The sequence below is a fragment of the Arachis hypogaea genome, chromosome 11, assembly GCF_003086295.3.
Source record: "Arachis hypogaea cultivar Tifrunner chromosome 11, arahy.Tifrunner.gnm2.J5K5, whole genome shotgun sequence".
Taxonomy (NCBI): domain Eukaryota; kingdom Viridiplantae; phylum Streptophyta; class Magnoliopsida; order Fabales; family Fabaceae; genus Arachis; species Arachis hypogaea.
The window spans coordinates 26,838,473-26,854,993 of record NC_092046.1 but is presented as its reverse complement, the minus strand read 5'-3'; positions in this window follow the sequence as shown (position 1 = coordinate 26,854,993).

The window sequence follows — 16,521 nt, the reverse complement described above, 5'->3', positions numbered from 1 at the left end:
AAACAAGAAGACTTACCAAGAACAACTTGAAGATCATGAAGAACACTATGAATGCATGATATTTTCGAAAAATGCTAGATGCATATGCAAGTGACACCAAACTTATGATATGACTCAAGACTCAAACAAGAAACAGAAAATTATTTTTGATTTTTATGATTTTCTAAATTTTTTTGGATTTTTATTTTATATTTTTCGAAAATTAAAAGGAAAAATAAGGATTCCAAAATTTTTAATATGAATTCCAGGAATCTTATGCTCTAAAGCTCCAATCAAAGGGTCAGGCATGGCTTAATAGCCAGCCAAGCTTTAGTATGTAACTTAGACATGACACGCCTGACATTCCTTACATTCAACAGCCAATTGGCTAAGAAAGATAAAGAAGCTCTTCTCTTGGGTATAAGGATTGAGACATGGCTTTACAGCCAGCCAGGCTTCAACATGCTTCATGAAACGCTAGAATTCATTCTTAAAAATTCTGAAACCATAGAATAATTTCTTTTTGAAAACATTTTTTTTTTGAAAATATTTTTATTATTTATTTTTTTTTTCGAAAACAGATGAGAAAATTTTAGAAATATTTTTGAAAAAATTTTTTGAAAATAAAATAAAAAGAAAATTACCTAATCTGAGCAACAAGATGAACCGTCAGTTGTCCAAACTCAAACAATCCCCGGCAACGGCGCCAAAAACTTGGTGGACGAAATTGTGATCACATTAATGTAGTACTCTTTGTTATTGTATGGAATCATTATTATGGCTCTTTACTATGTGTGGACACAACTCCGTTCAACTAACTAGCAAGTGTACTGGGTCGTCCAAGTAATAAACCTTACGCGAGTAAGGGTCGATCCCACAGAGATTGTTGGCTTGAAGCAAGCTATGGTCACCTTGTAAATCTCAGTCAGGCGGATTTAAACATGATACTTTATTAGATTAAAATAAACAATAAAAGGGATAGAGATACTTATGTAAATCATAGGTAGGAATTTCAGATAAGCGAATGGAGATGCTTTTCGTTCCTCTGAACCTCTGCTTTCCTGCTATCTTCATCCAATCAGTCTTACTCCTTTCCATGGCTGGCTGTATGCAAGGGCATCACCGTTGTCAGTGGCTACATCCCCTCATCTCAGTGAATCATATGCTCACGCACCCTGTCACGGCACGGCTATTCATCTGTCGGTTCTCGATCATGCTGGAATAGGATTCATCCTCCTTTTGCGTCTGTCACTAACGCCCAACACTCGCGAGTTTGAAGCTCGTCACAGTCATTCAATCATTGAATCCTACTCAGAATACCACAGACAAGGTTTAGACCTTCCGGATTCTCTTGAATGCCGCCATCATTCTAGCTTATGCCACGAAGATTCTGGTTAGGAGATCTAAGAGATACTCATTCTAGCTTAATTCATGTAGAACAGAAGTGTTTGTCAGGCACGCGTTCATAAGGGGGAAGGATGATGAGCGTCATACATAATCATCACCTTCATCACGTTCTTGGGTGCGAATGGATATCTTAGAAGCGAAATAAGAAGAATTGAATAGAAAACAGTAGTACTTTGCATTAATCTTTGAGGAACAGCAGAGCACCACACCTTAATCTATGGAGTGTAGAAACTCTACCGTATGAAAATACATAAGTGAAGGTCCAGGCATGGCCGAGATGGCCAGCCCCCTATTGTGATCTAAGATAGCATACAACTGATCAAAGATGCCTAATACAATAGTAAAAGGTCCTATTTATAATAAACTAGTCACTAGGGTTTACATGAGTAAGTAATTGATGCATAAATCCACTTCCGGGGCCCACTTGGTGTGTGTTTGGGCTGAGCTTAAGTGTAGCACGTGCAGAGGCCATTTGTGGAGTTGAACGCTAGTTTCTGTGCCAGTTTGGGCGTTCAACTCTGGTTTTGGATACTTTTCTGGCGCTGGACGCCAGATTTGGGCAGAAGGCTGGTGTTGAACGCCAGTTTACGTCGTCTATTCTTGGCCAAAGTATGGACTATTATATATTGCTGAAAAGCCCTGGATGTCTACTTTCCAACGCAATTGGAAGCGCACCATTTCGAGTTCGGTAGCTCCAGAAAATCCACTTTGAGTGCAGGGAGGTCAGAATCCAACAGCATCAGCAGTCCTTCTTCAACCTCTGAATCAGATTTCTGCTCAAGTCCCTCAATTTCAGCCAGAAAATACCTGAAATCACAGAAAAACACACAAACTCATAGTAAAGTCCAGAAATGTGAATTTAACACAAAAACTAATGAAAACACCCCTAAAAGTAACTAGATCCTACTAAAAACATACTAAAAACAGTGTCAAAAAGCGTATAAATTATCCGCTCATCAGCTACTATCACGGCTTATTACACAAAGCTAAGGTCCATTTGGGAGGATTTCAACAATTTTAGAGAGCATAGGCAAGAGGATTGCACCACAAGGTTCCTGAGAGGACTGAATGACCAATATGCTAATGTCAGATCACAACTAATCCTAATGAACCCTACACCTGATATTGATATTGCCTTTTCCATGTTAACACAACAAGAATGACAATTCAATGAATGCAATGAATCCAATATTTTCTTTAACAGAACCATGTAGTCAAACGCTTGAGAGAAATCGAGGGAGAGGCAGAGGGAGAGGTAGACACCAGACTCCTAGAAGAGGAAGAGGAAGCAGAGTGCAGTGCACATTCTGTGACAAACCCGACCACACCATCGAGACAAGCTATAAAAAGCTTGGTTTGCCACCTCACTTGAGGCAAGGGCAAATCAGCAGCATCAACTACATTGCTGCTGAGGCACCTGCTGAGAAGAAAATTGATGATCTTAGCCAATGCAGCCTAAGCAACAGCTAGAAGAAATTTAGTGATTCCACAAGTTATGAACTCTCTTCACACCAAAAGGATGCAATTCTGCAGTTTCTCAAAGGACAAGAGGCTCGACAACAACCTCAAGTCACAAATCAGGTTCAATCCACCATAAACAATACTCCATTGAGTCAAGGTAACATTATCATTTTAAAATACAGTAGCAACACTTCATCCTTTGTTACTGCTAATCTCACCTTTGGGTTATAGACACAGGGGCAACTGATCATGTCACTTTCAATTTGGACGATATTTAATCATATCAAGAAATCAGTCCCATAATTGTTAGAATGCCTGATAGTAGCCATACGACTAGTAGCATCATTGGTACCATAAGGTTTTCTAATCAATTATATCTTTCAAATGTGCTTTTTCTTCCAAACTTTGATTTCAAATTAATTTCTGTGTCACAATTAACCAACAAATTAAAGTGCAAAATGCTTATAGTTAACAACTTATGTGAGATACGGGACCAAGCTGCTTTGAAGAGGATTGGAGTAGCTAAATGTGTTGATGGTCTCTATACATTGGATAAGAAATTTTTCTGTTCTACAGCTAAAAAAAATGACTTCACACACACTTCCAGGCACTCATCACTTGCATTCACATCAACTGTCACCATTGATGACAATTCTGTAGCTTGCACAAATATCATAAATGCTTTATGACATACTAAACTAGGTCACATTCCATATCATATACTAGAAATAATTCATAAAACTCATCCCTTTATCAATTATAATGAACAAATAAATCCATGTAATTCTTGTCATTTAGCAAAGCAAAAACGATTACCATTTTCATATAGTACTTCTGAATCTCTTAGCTACTTTGATTTATTGCATCTTGACATTTGGGGTCCCATATCAACAACTTCCATTCATGGTCACAAGTATTTTTTAACCATTGTGGATGACAAAAGTCGATACACTTGGATACATTGCATGAAAGCCAAGTCTGAAGCGTCTGACCTTGTTAAGAATTTCATTGCAATGGTTCAAATCCAGTTTAACAAAATTGTAAAATGCGTGTGGACCGATAATGGCCTTGAATTTCTCTTAAAATTATTCTATGCATCTCATGGCATCTTGCATCACACATCTTGTGTTGAAACCCAGCAAAATGGCATTGTGGAGCGAAAACACCAACACATTTTAGGGGTGGCAAGAGCTATGCTATTTCATTCATCTATGACAAAATTTTTTTTGGAATTTTGCTGTCAAACATGCTGTGCACCTAATCAATATCCAGCCAAGTAAATTTCTTAAAAATAACTCTCCTTTCAACATTATTTTTAACAAAATACTAGATTTAACTAATTTAAAAGTATTTGGATATTTAGCATATGCATCAACCCTTACTAATGGCATAACAAAATTGGATCCTAGAGCCAAGAAATGTGCTTTCTTAGGCTTCAAAGAAGGGACAAAAGGATTCACTCTCATAGATTTACAATCCAAAAACATGTTTACATCTAGAAATGTCATTTTCTTTGAAAACCACTTTCTATACTCTACTTCAGAATCTGATTCAACCAATGATAAAAAAACATCAAATGCTGAACTCATTCAACAATCATAAAAATCACAGCTTTTTCAACATAGTTTTGACGATCCTTTTACCTATGACAAGTACCACACAAACAACTCATTCATGCATTCATCACACGACACACCTAGTTCATCTCATCATATATATCAAAATCCATCTATTATAGATCACGCATCAATACAACAAAATTCATCACAACACAATTCTGCAATTGCCACTGCTTCACAAACCATATCACATTCCAACAATCCTCATGCATTACATGCATCTAGCGTTCATCATGAACCATCTGCATCCAATTTCAACTCAAGTGTTGTTAGAAGATCTGTGAAAATCAGAAAAGTGGCAAATTATCTCAATGACTATCAATGCCACATAAATACCACTGCTACCAATTCTCTTTGCAGGTATCCTATGTCATAAGTCATTTCTTATGATGCTCTTAGTACAAAACATTGAGCATTTTCTTTGGCCGTTTCTTCAAACATTGTTCCCAGTGACTATGAGCAAGTTGTTGTTCACCCTTTCTAGAGAGAAGCCATACAATGTGAGCTGGAAGTGCTAGAAAGAAATCATACTTAGAAAATCACCACACTCCCCTCTATCAAGAGAGCCATTAGCTGTAAGTGGGTGTTCTGAATCAAATATCACCCCGATGGGACGATTGAACGCCACAAGGCCAAACTAGTCGCAAAGGGCTTCACACAAATCGAGGGAGTTGATTTTATAGACACCTTCAGCCTTGTTGCTCAAATATCAACCTTAAGAGTTGTGTTGGCCTTGGCTGTAGCAAAGCAGTGGCACATCAAGCAGTTGGATGTAAACACTTCCTTCTTACATAGAGAGTTGAATGAAGAAGTATACATGAAGCTTTTCCCTAGACTGCAGCAACCAGGACTAAGCCCAAACTCAGGGTGCAAGCTTGAGAAGTCCCTGTATGGTCTAAGACAAGCAAGCAGGAAATGGAACTTAAAGTTAACCAAATCTCTAAAATCTGCTAGTTTTATCAAATCAGAATCTGATCACTCTTTGTACACTAAGCTCACCACTCACGGTGTCACCATTATTATGGTATACATAGATGATTTGGTACTCACAGGAGACGACCTTGCTAAGATTGAGTCTATCAAGCAACTGCTAGATCAGAAGTTTAAAATCAAAGACTTGGGTGATGTCAAGTATTTTTTGGGTATGGAGGTAGCTAGATCTTCGAAGGGTGTTCATCTATGCCAATGCAAGTATACCATGGATATCCTCAAAGACTTCGGATTCTTGGAGTGCAAGTCAGTAAGCACACCTATGGATTACACTACTGCCCAAAGTTATCAAGGGAGAGTGGGACTCCATTGGAAGATAAAACTGAATACAGACAATTAGTTGGATAACTTCTATATCTGATCAACACCAGACCAGACATTGCCTATGCCATGGAAAGGCTCAGTCAGATCATCGATTGTCCCACTAATGTTCATATGCAAGCAGCTTATTCTGTCTTGAAATATTTGAAAGGTTGTCCCGCTGTTGGCCTTCTTTTCTTAGCAGACAATGATCTTACTCTTACTGGATTTTTGGATACAGATTGGGCAACATTTGCTGACTCTCGCAAGTCAATTAGTGGTCACTGTTTTTATCTTGGCAAGTCGTTGATTAGTTGGAAGAGCAAGAAGCAGAGCACAGTCGTGCGATCCTCCTCTGAAGCTGAGTATCGAGCACTGGCACTTGCAACTTGCCAAGCACAGTAGATCTCATACATCATGAAAGATATTGGAATGCCCATCATGAAACCAATTACACTCTTTTGTGATAACAGATCTGTCATTCACATCGCCACCAACCCAACTTTCCACGAACGAACCAAGCATATCGAAGTAGACTGTCACACTGCTAGGAATCAACATTTTTGGGCCTTACTCACCTGATGCCAATTTCATCCTCTAACCAATTCACCGATTTTCCCACTAAAGCTCTAGTGCCAACACCATTCAATAGCAACATTGCCAAACTAGGCTGGTGCACGAATCCCCACACTTTGTACAACTGTACTGCAAATGCATTGGGTCGTCTAAGTAATACCTGAGCGAGTCAGGGTCGATCCTATGAGGATTGTGGTTTAAAGCAAGCTATGGTTATCTTGTAGGTCTTAGTCAGGTGGATAGAAGAGGTATTGGTTTGACTATTTGATAGAGTATCATAAAAGGAATGAAAAAGGGTATAAAATACTTTGTGAATTGAATTATAAACAAGGATAAGGACTTGGTAAAGGTTTAGAGATGCTTTGTCCTTCTAGATTAACTCTGGTATTACTGTCTTCTTCAAGTGTGAATGATTTTTTCTATGGCAGGCTGTATGTGATCAACGCCTTTCTTGAGAGGTCGTCAACGCTCCTCCAGATCTGAACACCAGGGTTAGTGCGCATCCAGTCTGATTGAGAGTGAAGCTCGTACAGTCCATTCTCCTTAATGATCCTACTCAAAACGCCACGGACATGGACGGATCTTTCAGATCAGAGAATGCTGCATCTTTGGATTCTAGCCTCTACCACAGAGACCCTAATCTCCCCGTAAATCGGCTGAACTGGTGTCTCGAGAAGTCCCCAACGAAGTCATGGATTAGCCGTATGAGAGATGTATAATCAAGCTGGCGGTCCGTACTTTCCAATCACGTATTCACATGAACCCAAGTAGACACGGATGGTTGTCAGGCACGCTATCTTAGTATGATGAACAGAGCTGATTGTCACTGGTCATCCTATTCATCATGTTGAAGAACGAATATACATCTTAGAATTAAATCAAACACAAATTAAAGAGAAACAGTAATACTTTTATTAATTTATAGAACTCAGCAGGGCTCCTCCCCTCAAACTAGGAGGTTTAGAAACTCATACTGATGGAAAAATAATGGTGAATTCGAAATATGGCAGACCTCCCTTCATGAGAGGTGTAAAAGTTCTTTAAATACTAAGCTAATGACTAAGGATTACATAAGAAAGGGTAAAACAGTCTTTTGATGCTTAAATCCACTTTTTGGGCCCACTTGGTGAGTGTTTGGACTGAGTTTTGATGAGATCCACGTGCTAGGAGGCCTCTAGGGCATTGAACGCTGGCTAGGGGGTCCTCTTTGGGCATTTAGACGCTAGTCCCCTCCTTGTGGGCATTGGACGCCAGAATAGGGCAGGAGGCTGGCGTTGGACGCCAGTTTTGGGCCTTCAATTCTGAAGCAACGTATGAACTATTATACATTGATGGAAAGCTCTGAAGGTGAACTTTCCATATCCATTAAGAACGCTCTATTTGGACTTCTGTAGCTCCAGATAAGAGCTTCCGAGTGCAAGGAGGTCAGATCCGGACAGTATCTGCAGTGCTTTCTCTGTCTCTGAATCAGACTTTTGCTCCAGCTCCTCAATTTCAACCAGAAAATACCTGAAATTGCATAAAAACACAAAACTCGTAGTAGAATCCAAAAATGTGAATTTAGCACTAAAACCTATGAAAACTTAAGAAAAACTAAACAAAACATACTAAAAACTATCTGAAAATGATGCCAAAAGCGTATAAAATATCCGCTCATCACAACACCAAAATTAAACTATTGCTTGTCCCCAAGTAACTAAAAACATAGTAGGATAACAAGAAGATTAAGATACAATAAAGTTCAGAGTTTTCAATGAAGCTCAGTTTCAATTAGATGAGCGGGACTTAGTAGCTTTTTGCTTCTGAATAGTTTTGGCATCTCACTATCCATTGAAACTCAGAAGTATTGGCATCTTTAGGAACTTAGAATTCAGATGATATTATTGACTCTCCTAGTTTAGTTCTTTTTTATTCTTGAACACAGCTTTCAGAGTCTTGGCCGTGACCCTAAGCACTTTGTTTTCCAGTATTACCACCGGATATATAAATGCCACAGACACTTTAACTGGGTGAACCCTTTCGGATTGTGATTCAGCTTTGCTAGAATTCCCATATAGAGGTGTCTAGAATTCTTAAGCACACTCTTTTTGCTTTGGATCATGACTTTAACTGCTCACTCTCAAGCTTTTCACTTGACACCTTCACACCACAAGCACATGGTTAGGGACAGCTTGGTTGAGCCGCTTAGACCAGGATTTTGTTTCCTTTAAGCCCTCCTAACCATTGATGCTCAAAATCTTGGATCCTTTTACCCTTGTCTTTTGGTTTAAAGGGTTACTGGCTTTTTCTGCTTACTTTTTTTCTTTTTTTTATTTTTTTATTTTAGAGCTGTCCGTGTTTTTGCAACATGCTTTTTCTTTTTCTTTTTGCTGCTTTTTTTTGCTTCAAGAATCAATTTTTGAGATTTTTCATATTACCAATAATACTTTTCCTTTTTCATCATTCTTTCAAGAGCCAACATTCTAAAATTCCAACTTCAAATATGCATTGTTTATTCATACATTTAGAAAACAAAAGCAATGCCACCACATCAAAATAATTGAACTATTCTTATTATAAACTTCAAATTCATGCAACTTAATTTTCTTTTTCAAATAAAATTTTCTTTTAAGTAAGGTGAGAGATGCATGGAATAATTCATATCTTTAAGACATAAATGCAAATGCTTATGCAGTAAGAACAAGAGAACAGACAACAAAACATACAGAAAACAGAAAAATAACATAAGAAAAGGAGATAAAGAGAATGAATCCACCTTTAATGGTGGCGGCTAGTGCTCCTCCTTGAGGATCCAATGTAGTGCTTGATCTTTTCAATGTCACTCCTTTGTCTCTGTTGTTCTTCCTTCATGGCTCTTTGCAGGAGTGGTAGAAGTCAAAAAGCAAAGCTTTTGCAACACCAAACTTAATAGTTTTGCTCGTCCTGGAGCAAATATGATAGGTGGGATAGGTGGGGATACTGTGGGACCTACTGGTCCTAAGAGGCTAGGGAATTCAGATTCCCTGCCCTCTGTACTGGCATTGAACGCCCAAGGTCTGCTCCTTGGCTGGCGTTCAACTCCAACAACACTCCATCCAAAGTGTTCTATTTTTACTGCTGAATATTTCTGTCACTATTCTGACTGTTGCACATGATCATGAACCTAAAATAACTTAAAGAAAAACAATATTAAGGAATTAAAAGAAATAAAAATAATTAATTAGGGTTGGGTTGCCTCCTAACAAGCGCTTCTTTAATGTCATTAGCTTGACGGACAGCTCATTTCAAGGAGGAAGATAGTCATAGAGGAATAAATTCTTACACCTTACTGGGAGCTTCCTTCCTGTGCTTTCATGGATTAGCTTAATACCATGAAAGAGACAGGATCTTTTTCACTGCCTGAGGCAGGGTTGGGCTTGCAGCAATATGCTGGTATCCCTTTTTGCCACTTCCCTCTTTCATGGCAAATACCATGATGAGATAAGTGAATACTACCATCTTTCATGGTGACAAGCCTTCAGTAGGGATATTTTTGTTTTTTCAGCCCCTAGGCATCTTCCTTTTGAGGCCTTCCTCCTTTGTGGATAGTGTACATCCAACACCAAACTTAATTTTGATCTTAGGAGGGGTTGAATTGGTTTCATCCAAGGGAGGAGGCTTGAATGCTAAATCCTTTATGCAAGTGCCTCCCTTGTCAGGGGGTAATGGAGGGTCAAGAACCTTGAACACCATCCAGTCCTTATGCAAGGTAATCCTTGTTTCTTGTGTCTCTTAGATTCCCAGCTTCTTCATCACAGATGAAGGTATCAGATTTGAACTTAAGCCAAGATCATACAGGACTTTGTCAAAAGTGAGCTTTCCAATAGTCCATAGGATCTGAAAGCTTCCTGGATCTGGCATCTTCATTGGCAGCTCATTCTAAATTAGGATACTGTACTTCTCAGTAAGAACCTCTATTTCATCTCCCCTTAGGTCCTTCTTTTCAAATACCTCTGTAAAAGAGATATTTACTTGCAGCTTCTTGAATGTCGCTTGGAGATGAGCCAGTTGCTCATCTTCTGGTTCTCTTTGCATGCCTAGGAAGGGTAGCTCTTGAGGCTCTTCCACCTCTGCAAGGGCGTGCTCTGTGGGAATCATAGGCTCCTCTTGTACGCTCAGAGAATAATCAACTTGAGGTTCATTCTCCTCTGTAGGGGCTTACTCACTGGCATTCTCAGGGTTCTCCTGGATCTTGATTGCCTTCAGTCCCTCAGTAGCAGGCTCCTGAGGTTCGGCCTCCTTGGTGAAGACTACTATCTCACCTTCTTTTAAGGTCTCCTTCCCAGAGAGCATCAGGCTTTCTGTGAGGGCCCTATAGGGATACACTTCCTCAAACAACTCAGTAAGAAGAATATTGATGTACAACTTCTTAGATCCTTCCAAGGACTGTGAGCAGTGCTCGTCCTTGGTCTCCTTTTCGGTCTTGTAAGGGTGTGGTACTTCAGGCTTTCTTCCCATAAGAGGGGCGTGCAACAATTAGCTTCTGGCCTCTTCTTGAATCTCTTCTTCATTTAGTTCTTCAATAGTGTGTACCATCTGAGGCTCAGCCTCCTTGGTGCTAATAAGGGCTAGACACTCTTCTCTAGGATTCACTTCTGTATCTCTGAGAAGAATGTTAGGGTGTCTCTGCAGTTTCTGAGGAAGGTTCCTCTGAATGACTACGTTGCACTCTTTAGTGAGAGCTACTGTCTCTACTTTTCTTCAATCCCTCTTGTTGTTCAGTATTTCCTTCATGAACTTAGCATATGAAGGCATTTGTTCAAGAGCCTCTGCAAAGGGGATTTTGATCTCCAGCTTCTTAAAAGTTTCTAAGAATTTGGCAAATTGCCTATCCTTTTCTGCTTTCTGGAGTCGTTGAGGGTATGATAACTTGGCCTTGTACTCATCAATCTTGGTTGATGAAGACTGAGTACCTTGTGTCTTGGAAGGGGGGTTACTAGCTTGCTTAGGAGGGTTGTTATCAGCATGTGACTGGCCTCCCTTGCTTGGGCGTTTAACGCCCATATTGCTGCCCCCTTCCTGGCGTTCAACGCCAGGGACACTGCCCCCTGTTGGGTGTTCAACTCCATTGTCGGTGTCCTCAATTGGGCGTTCAATGCCAGGGATGGATACTCCTTCTTGGCGTTGAATGCCAATGACATTCCTCTTTGGGCATTTAGTACCCTTAGAGACGTCCTGGACATCAGTCTGATATTCCTTTGTTAGCTTTTCTTTCCTGTTGTACTGAGGTTTGGGGTTTAAGGATTTTCCACTCCTCAGTTGAATAACCTGACATTCTTCAGTTATCTGCTTAGATAACTACTGCCTTGTTTGACTCAGCTGGGCTTCTACATTCCTGTTAGAAGCCCGAGTTTCTCACAAAGCCTCTTGCAATTCCAGTATTTGCTGGGCAAGGGCGTGTAGTTGCTGAGTCAATGGGCTATCCTGTTCTGGAGGGTTAGGTTCAGTAGATATCACCTTAACCTCTCCTTTCATAGAAGTCTTAGCAGATGAGTACAGATGTTGATTAGTAGCAACTGTCTCAATAAGCTCTTGAGCCTCTTCAATGGTCTTTCTCATATGTATAGAACCACAAGTAGAGTGATCCAAAGACATTCTAGCCATGTCTGAAAGTCCAAAGTAGAAGATGTCTAACTGTACCCATTCTGAAAATATTTCAGTGAGACATTTCCTTAGCATCCTCCTATACCTTCCCCATGCATCATAAAGAGATTCATTATCTCCTTGTTTGAAGCCCTGGATGTCCAGCCTCAGTTGGATCATCTTCCTTGGAGAGAAGTATTGATTTAAAAGCTTGTCTACTAACTCTTTTCAAGTTTTTAAGCTAGATCTGGGCTGGTTATCTAACCACCTCTTTGCTTGGTCCATTACAGCAAAAGAAAAGAGCAATAGTCTATAGACATCTTGGTCTACTCCCTCATTGTGTACTGTGTTAGCAATCTTTAAGAAATCTACCAAAAACTCAGTAGGTTCTTCTTGTGGAAGTCTAGAATACTGACAGTTTTGCTGCACTATAGTTATGAGTTGAGGGTTTAGTTCAAAGCTACTTGCTCTCAGAGGTATTCTAATACTTCTTCCATAGAAGTTAGCAGGGGGGTTTATATAGGACCCCAGAGTTCTTCTAAACTCCTCATTCCCATTTGGGTTCATAATGAAGAAAAGTAAGAGAAGAGAAAGAAGAATGAAGATAGAAGAAGTAGAAGAAGAAATGGAAGTAGAAAGGATAAACAAGAATTAAAATATTTTTTTGATTTTATTTTATTTATTTATTAAATTCGAAAATTAAGGTTAATTAATTAAAAAGAATTGAAAATTTAATTATGAATTTTGAAAAAAAAGAGAGAGAAAGAGAAGAAGAATTTTCAAAAATTAGGAGAGAGAAGAAGTAGTTAGTAAGTTTTGAAAAAGAAGAGAGAGAAGATAAGTAACTAATTAAGAAAATATTTGAAAAAAAGATAAGATAGAAGATTAGAAAAGATTTGAAATTAAAATTTGAATTTAAAAAGATAAGATAATAAATTAAAAAGATTTGAAAAAGAAAAACACCAAAAGACATCAAACTTAAAAATTTTAAGATCAAAAGAAAAAGAAAATACAAGAACAACTTGAAGGTCAAGATGAACACCGAGAACATTATTTGAAAAATTCAAGCCAATAAAGCCAAACAAGAGACATCAAACTTAAAATTTTTGAAAACCAAAGATAAAATTTTCGAAAATTATAAAGAAAAGACACAAGAAAACACTGAACTTAAAGATTGACACAAGATTAAACAAAAGAAACTATTTTTAAAAATTTTTAGAAAGAATGACTCAAAGAATTTGAAAATTTAACCAAGAACATAAACAAAAGACTCAAACCAAAAACAAAGATTAAACAAAGAAAAAAAAAATTTTTTGAAAATTTTTTAAATGTTTTTCAAAAAAAGAAGAAGAAAATAAAAGAAGCTAACAAAATTAAAGACAATACTTGATCTAGGGAACAAGCTAATCCGTCAGTTGCCCAAACTCGAACAATCTCCGGCAACGGTGCCAAAAACATGGTGCACGAATCCCCACACTTCGTACAACTGTACCATCAAGTACACTAGGTCATCCAAGTAATACCTGAGCGAGTCAGGGTCGATCCCATGAGGATTGTGGTTTGAAGCAAGCTATGGTTATCTTGCAGGTCTTAGTCAGGCGAATAGAAGAGTTATTGGTTTGACTGTTTGATAGAGAATCATAAAAGGAATAAAAAAGGGTGTAAAATACTTTGTGAATTGAATTATAAACAAGGATAAGGACTTGATTAAGCTTTAGAGATGCTTTATCCTTCTGGATTAACTTCTGGTATTATTGTCTTCTTCAAGTGTGAATGATTTCTTCTATCACAGGTTGTATGTGATCAACGCCTTTCTTGAGAGGTCGTCAATGCTCCCCCAGATCTGAACACCAGGGTTAGTGCGCATCCAGTCTGATTGAGGGTGAAGCTCGTATAGTCCATTCTCCTTAATGATCCTACTCAAAATGCCACGGACAAGGTCGGATCTTTTGGATTAGAGAATGCTGCATCTTTGGGTTCTAGCCTCTACCACAGAGACCCTAATCTCTCCATAAATTGGCTGAATTGGTGTCTTGAGAAGACCCCAACAAAGTCGTGGATTAGCCGTCTGAGAGATGTATAATCAAGCTGGCAGTCCGTGCTTTCCAGTCACGTATTCACACAAACCCAAGTAGACACGGGTGGTTGTCAGGTACGCTGTCTTAGTATGATGAACAGAGCTGATTGTCACTGGTCGTCCTATTCATCATGTTGAAGAACAAATAAACATCTTAGAATCAAATCAAACACGGATTGAAGAGAAACAGAAATACTTTTATTAATTCATAGAACTCAATAGGGCGCCTCCCCTCAACCAAGGAGGTTTAGAAACTCATACTGATGGAAAAACAATGGTGAATTTGAAATATGGCAGACCTCCCTTCATGAGAGGTGTAAAAGTTCTTTAAATACTAAGCTAATGACTAAGAATTACATAAGAAAGGATAAAACAGTCTTTTAGTGCTAAAATCCACTTCTGGGACCCACTTGGTGAGTGTTTGGGCTGAACTATGATGAGATTCACATGCTAGGAGACCTCTAGGGCATTGAACGCTGGCTTGGAGGTCCTCTTTGGGCGTTTGGACGCTGGTCTCCTCCTTGTGGGCGTTGGACGTCAGAATAAGGCAGGAGGCTGGCGTTGGACGCCAGTTTTGGGCCTTTAATTCTGAAGCAAAGTATGGACTATTATACATTGATGGAAAGCTCTTGAAGTGAGCTTTCCATAGCTATTGAGAATGCTCGATTTGGATACTTGTAGCTCTAGAAAAGTAATTCCGAGGGCTAGGAGGTCAGATTTGGACAGCATCTATAGTGCTTTCTCTGTTTCTGAATCAGACTTTTGCTCCAACTCCTCAAATTTAGCCAGAAAATACCTGAAATTGTAAAAAAACACAAAAACTCATAGTAGAATCCAAAAATGTGAATTTAACACTAAAACCTATGAAAACTTAATAAAAACTAAACAAAACATACTCAAAACTATCTGAAAATGATGCCAAAAAGTGTATAAAATATCTGCTCATCATAGGCCTTCTAGACATTTACTGTCCTAGTTTGTGGGAGGCTGTAACTCGAATAGGAATCTTGGCAGCTAGACTCATCGCATATTTGTAAATAGAAATTAGGAATACCAACTGGCATAGTTAGTTAGAGATTATAGCTAGGTGGTTAAGTTAATGACTCTCATTCCTTTTATTCAAAACAGCTTGTAAAAACTTGTATATAAATACTATGTGAAACTAATGCACCAACCAATTGAGCATTTTTCACATTTACATCACTCTGAGTTCAACCACCGTTTCTTTCACTATTTCTCATCACATCCTTTCTCATCTTGCTTCACCATGGATGAAGCTTAATTCCTCATCTTCAATTTCTACACCCTCTATTCTTGGACTTGTACGATAGAGCTTGATGAGAGTGTGACCCTCTCTTTAATGTGTTTCCACACTAGAAAAGCTTTTAACGAAACTATTTTTTCTTTTAATTCTTTCCTCAGTTGTTCTGTACACCATACCACCTTTTCCTTAGATGTGGCTCCTAATTAATCTCTTACCTCATATATCAACTTAACCTCCTCTTACATCAACCATCTCATCTCACATACTTGTATCAGTTATTGAAGTTGTTCTCTTTTTTCATTCAACATCTGCTTTCAGCTCTTTTTGATCAACACCCACCGTGCTCACAAGTAATGGCGTCAATATGTTTGGCCCTATAGGGCTTTGGCCCTACTTTATAGGGCCAGAAGAATAAAAAGCCATATAACTAATAGAGTCAAATTTTTAAAACGCCCTCAGGGCCAAAAGCCATTATGGGCCAAAAGCCCTAGGGCCAACCCACGGGCCACCTAATCCTCTCTTTTTTTTTATATATTCTCTATCTCAACGACACACATAAAACTTATTAAAAGTCATTAGTTTGTTCTATCCCTTTGTCATTTTTATACGTAAAAAAATAAAGAAATTGAAAAATAAATGTTAATAATGTGCATTAATCATATTAAATCCAACTTTTAACTATATACATCAAGAAATCAAACATGACATTCACTATCTCATCACCCTTCTCCTTACTCTTTAGTATCTACCATCAATAATATCTCTAGAAAATAAAAATAAAGTTGACACAAAAATTCATCATTTAAAATCATGAATGTTAAGGGGGATGCATCGTTTCTATTGACACTTCTTCTTCATGAATTTCACCAATTTCATCATCTAAAATCAACGAATTAAAAAACAGTTAGAAACTCAATTTAAAATATTATTTGAAAAAAATAGCATAAATATTTACCATCATGATTTGGAACAAATCCACGTAACCAACTTCTTGTGCAAATAAGCATTTTGACATTCTCATGAAGAGTGAAACTTCTGTATTTTGTTAAAATACGTCCATCAATACTGAATGCAGACTCAAATACTACCGTAGTGATGGGAATACTTAAAACATCTCTGGCCATAACTGACAGAGTGGGAAACCTATCCTCATTAGTCTTCCAAAAATTCAACACATCATACTTCAAATCATCATCATTGGTGTGAATCAAACCTTCCTTTAGATAAATCTCTAATTCATCTTTATC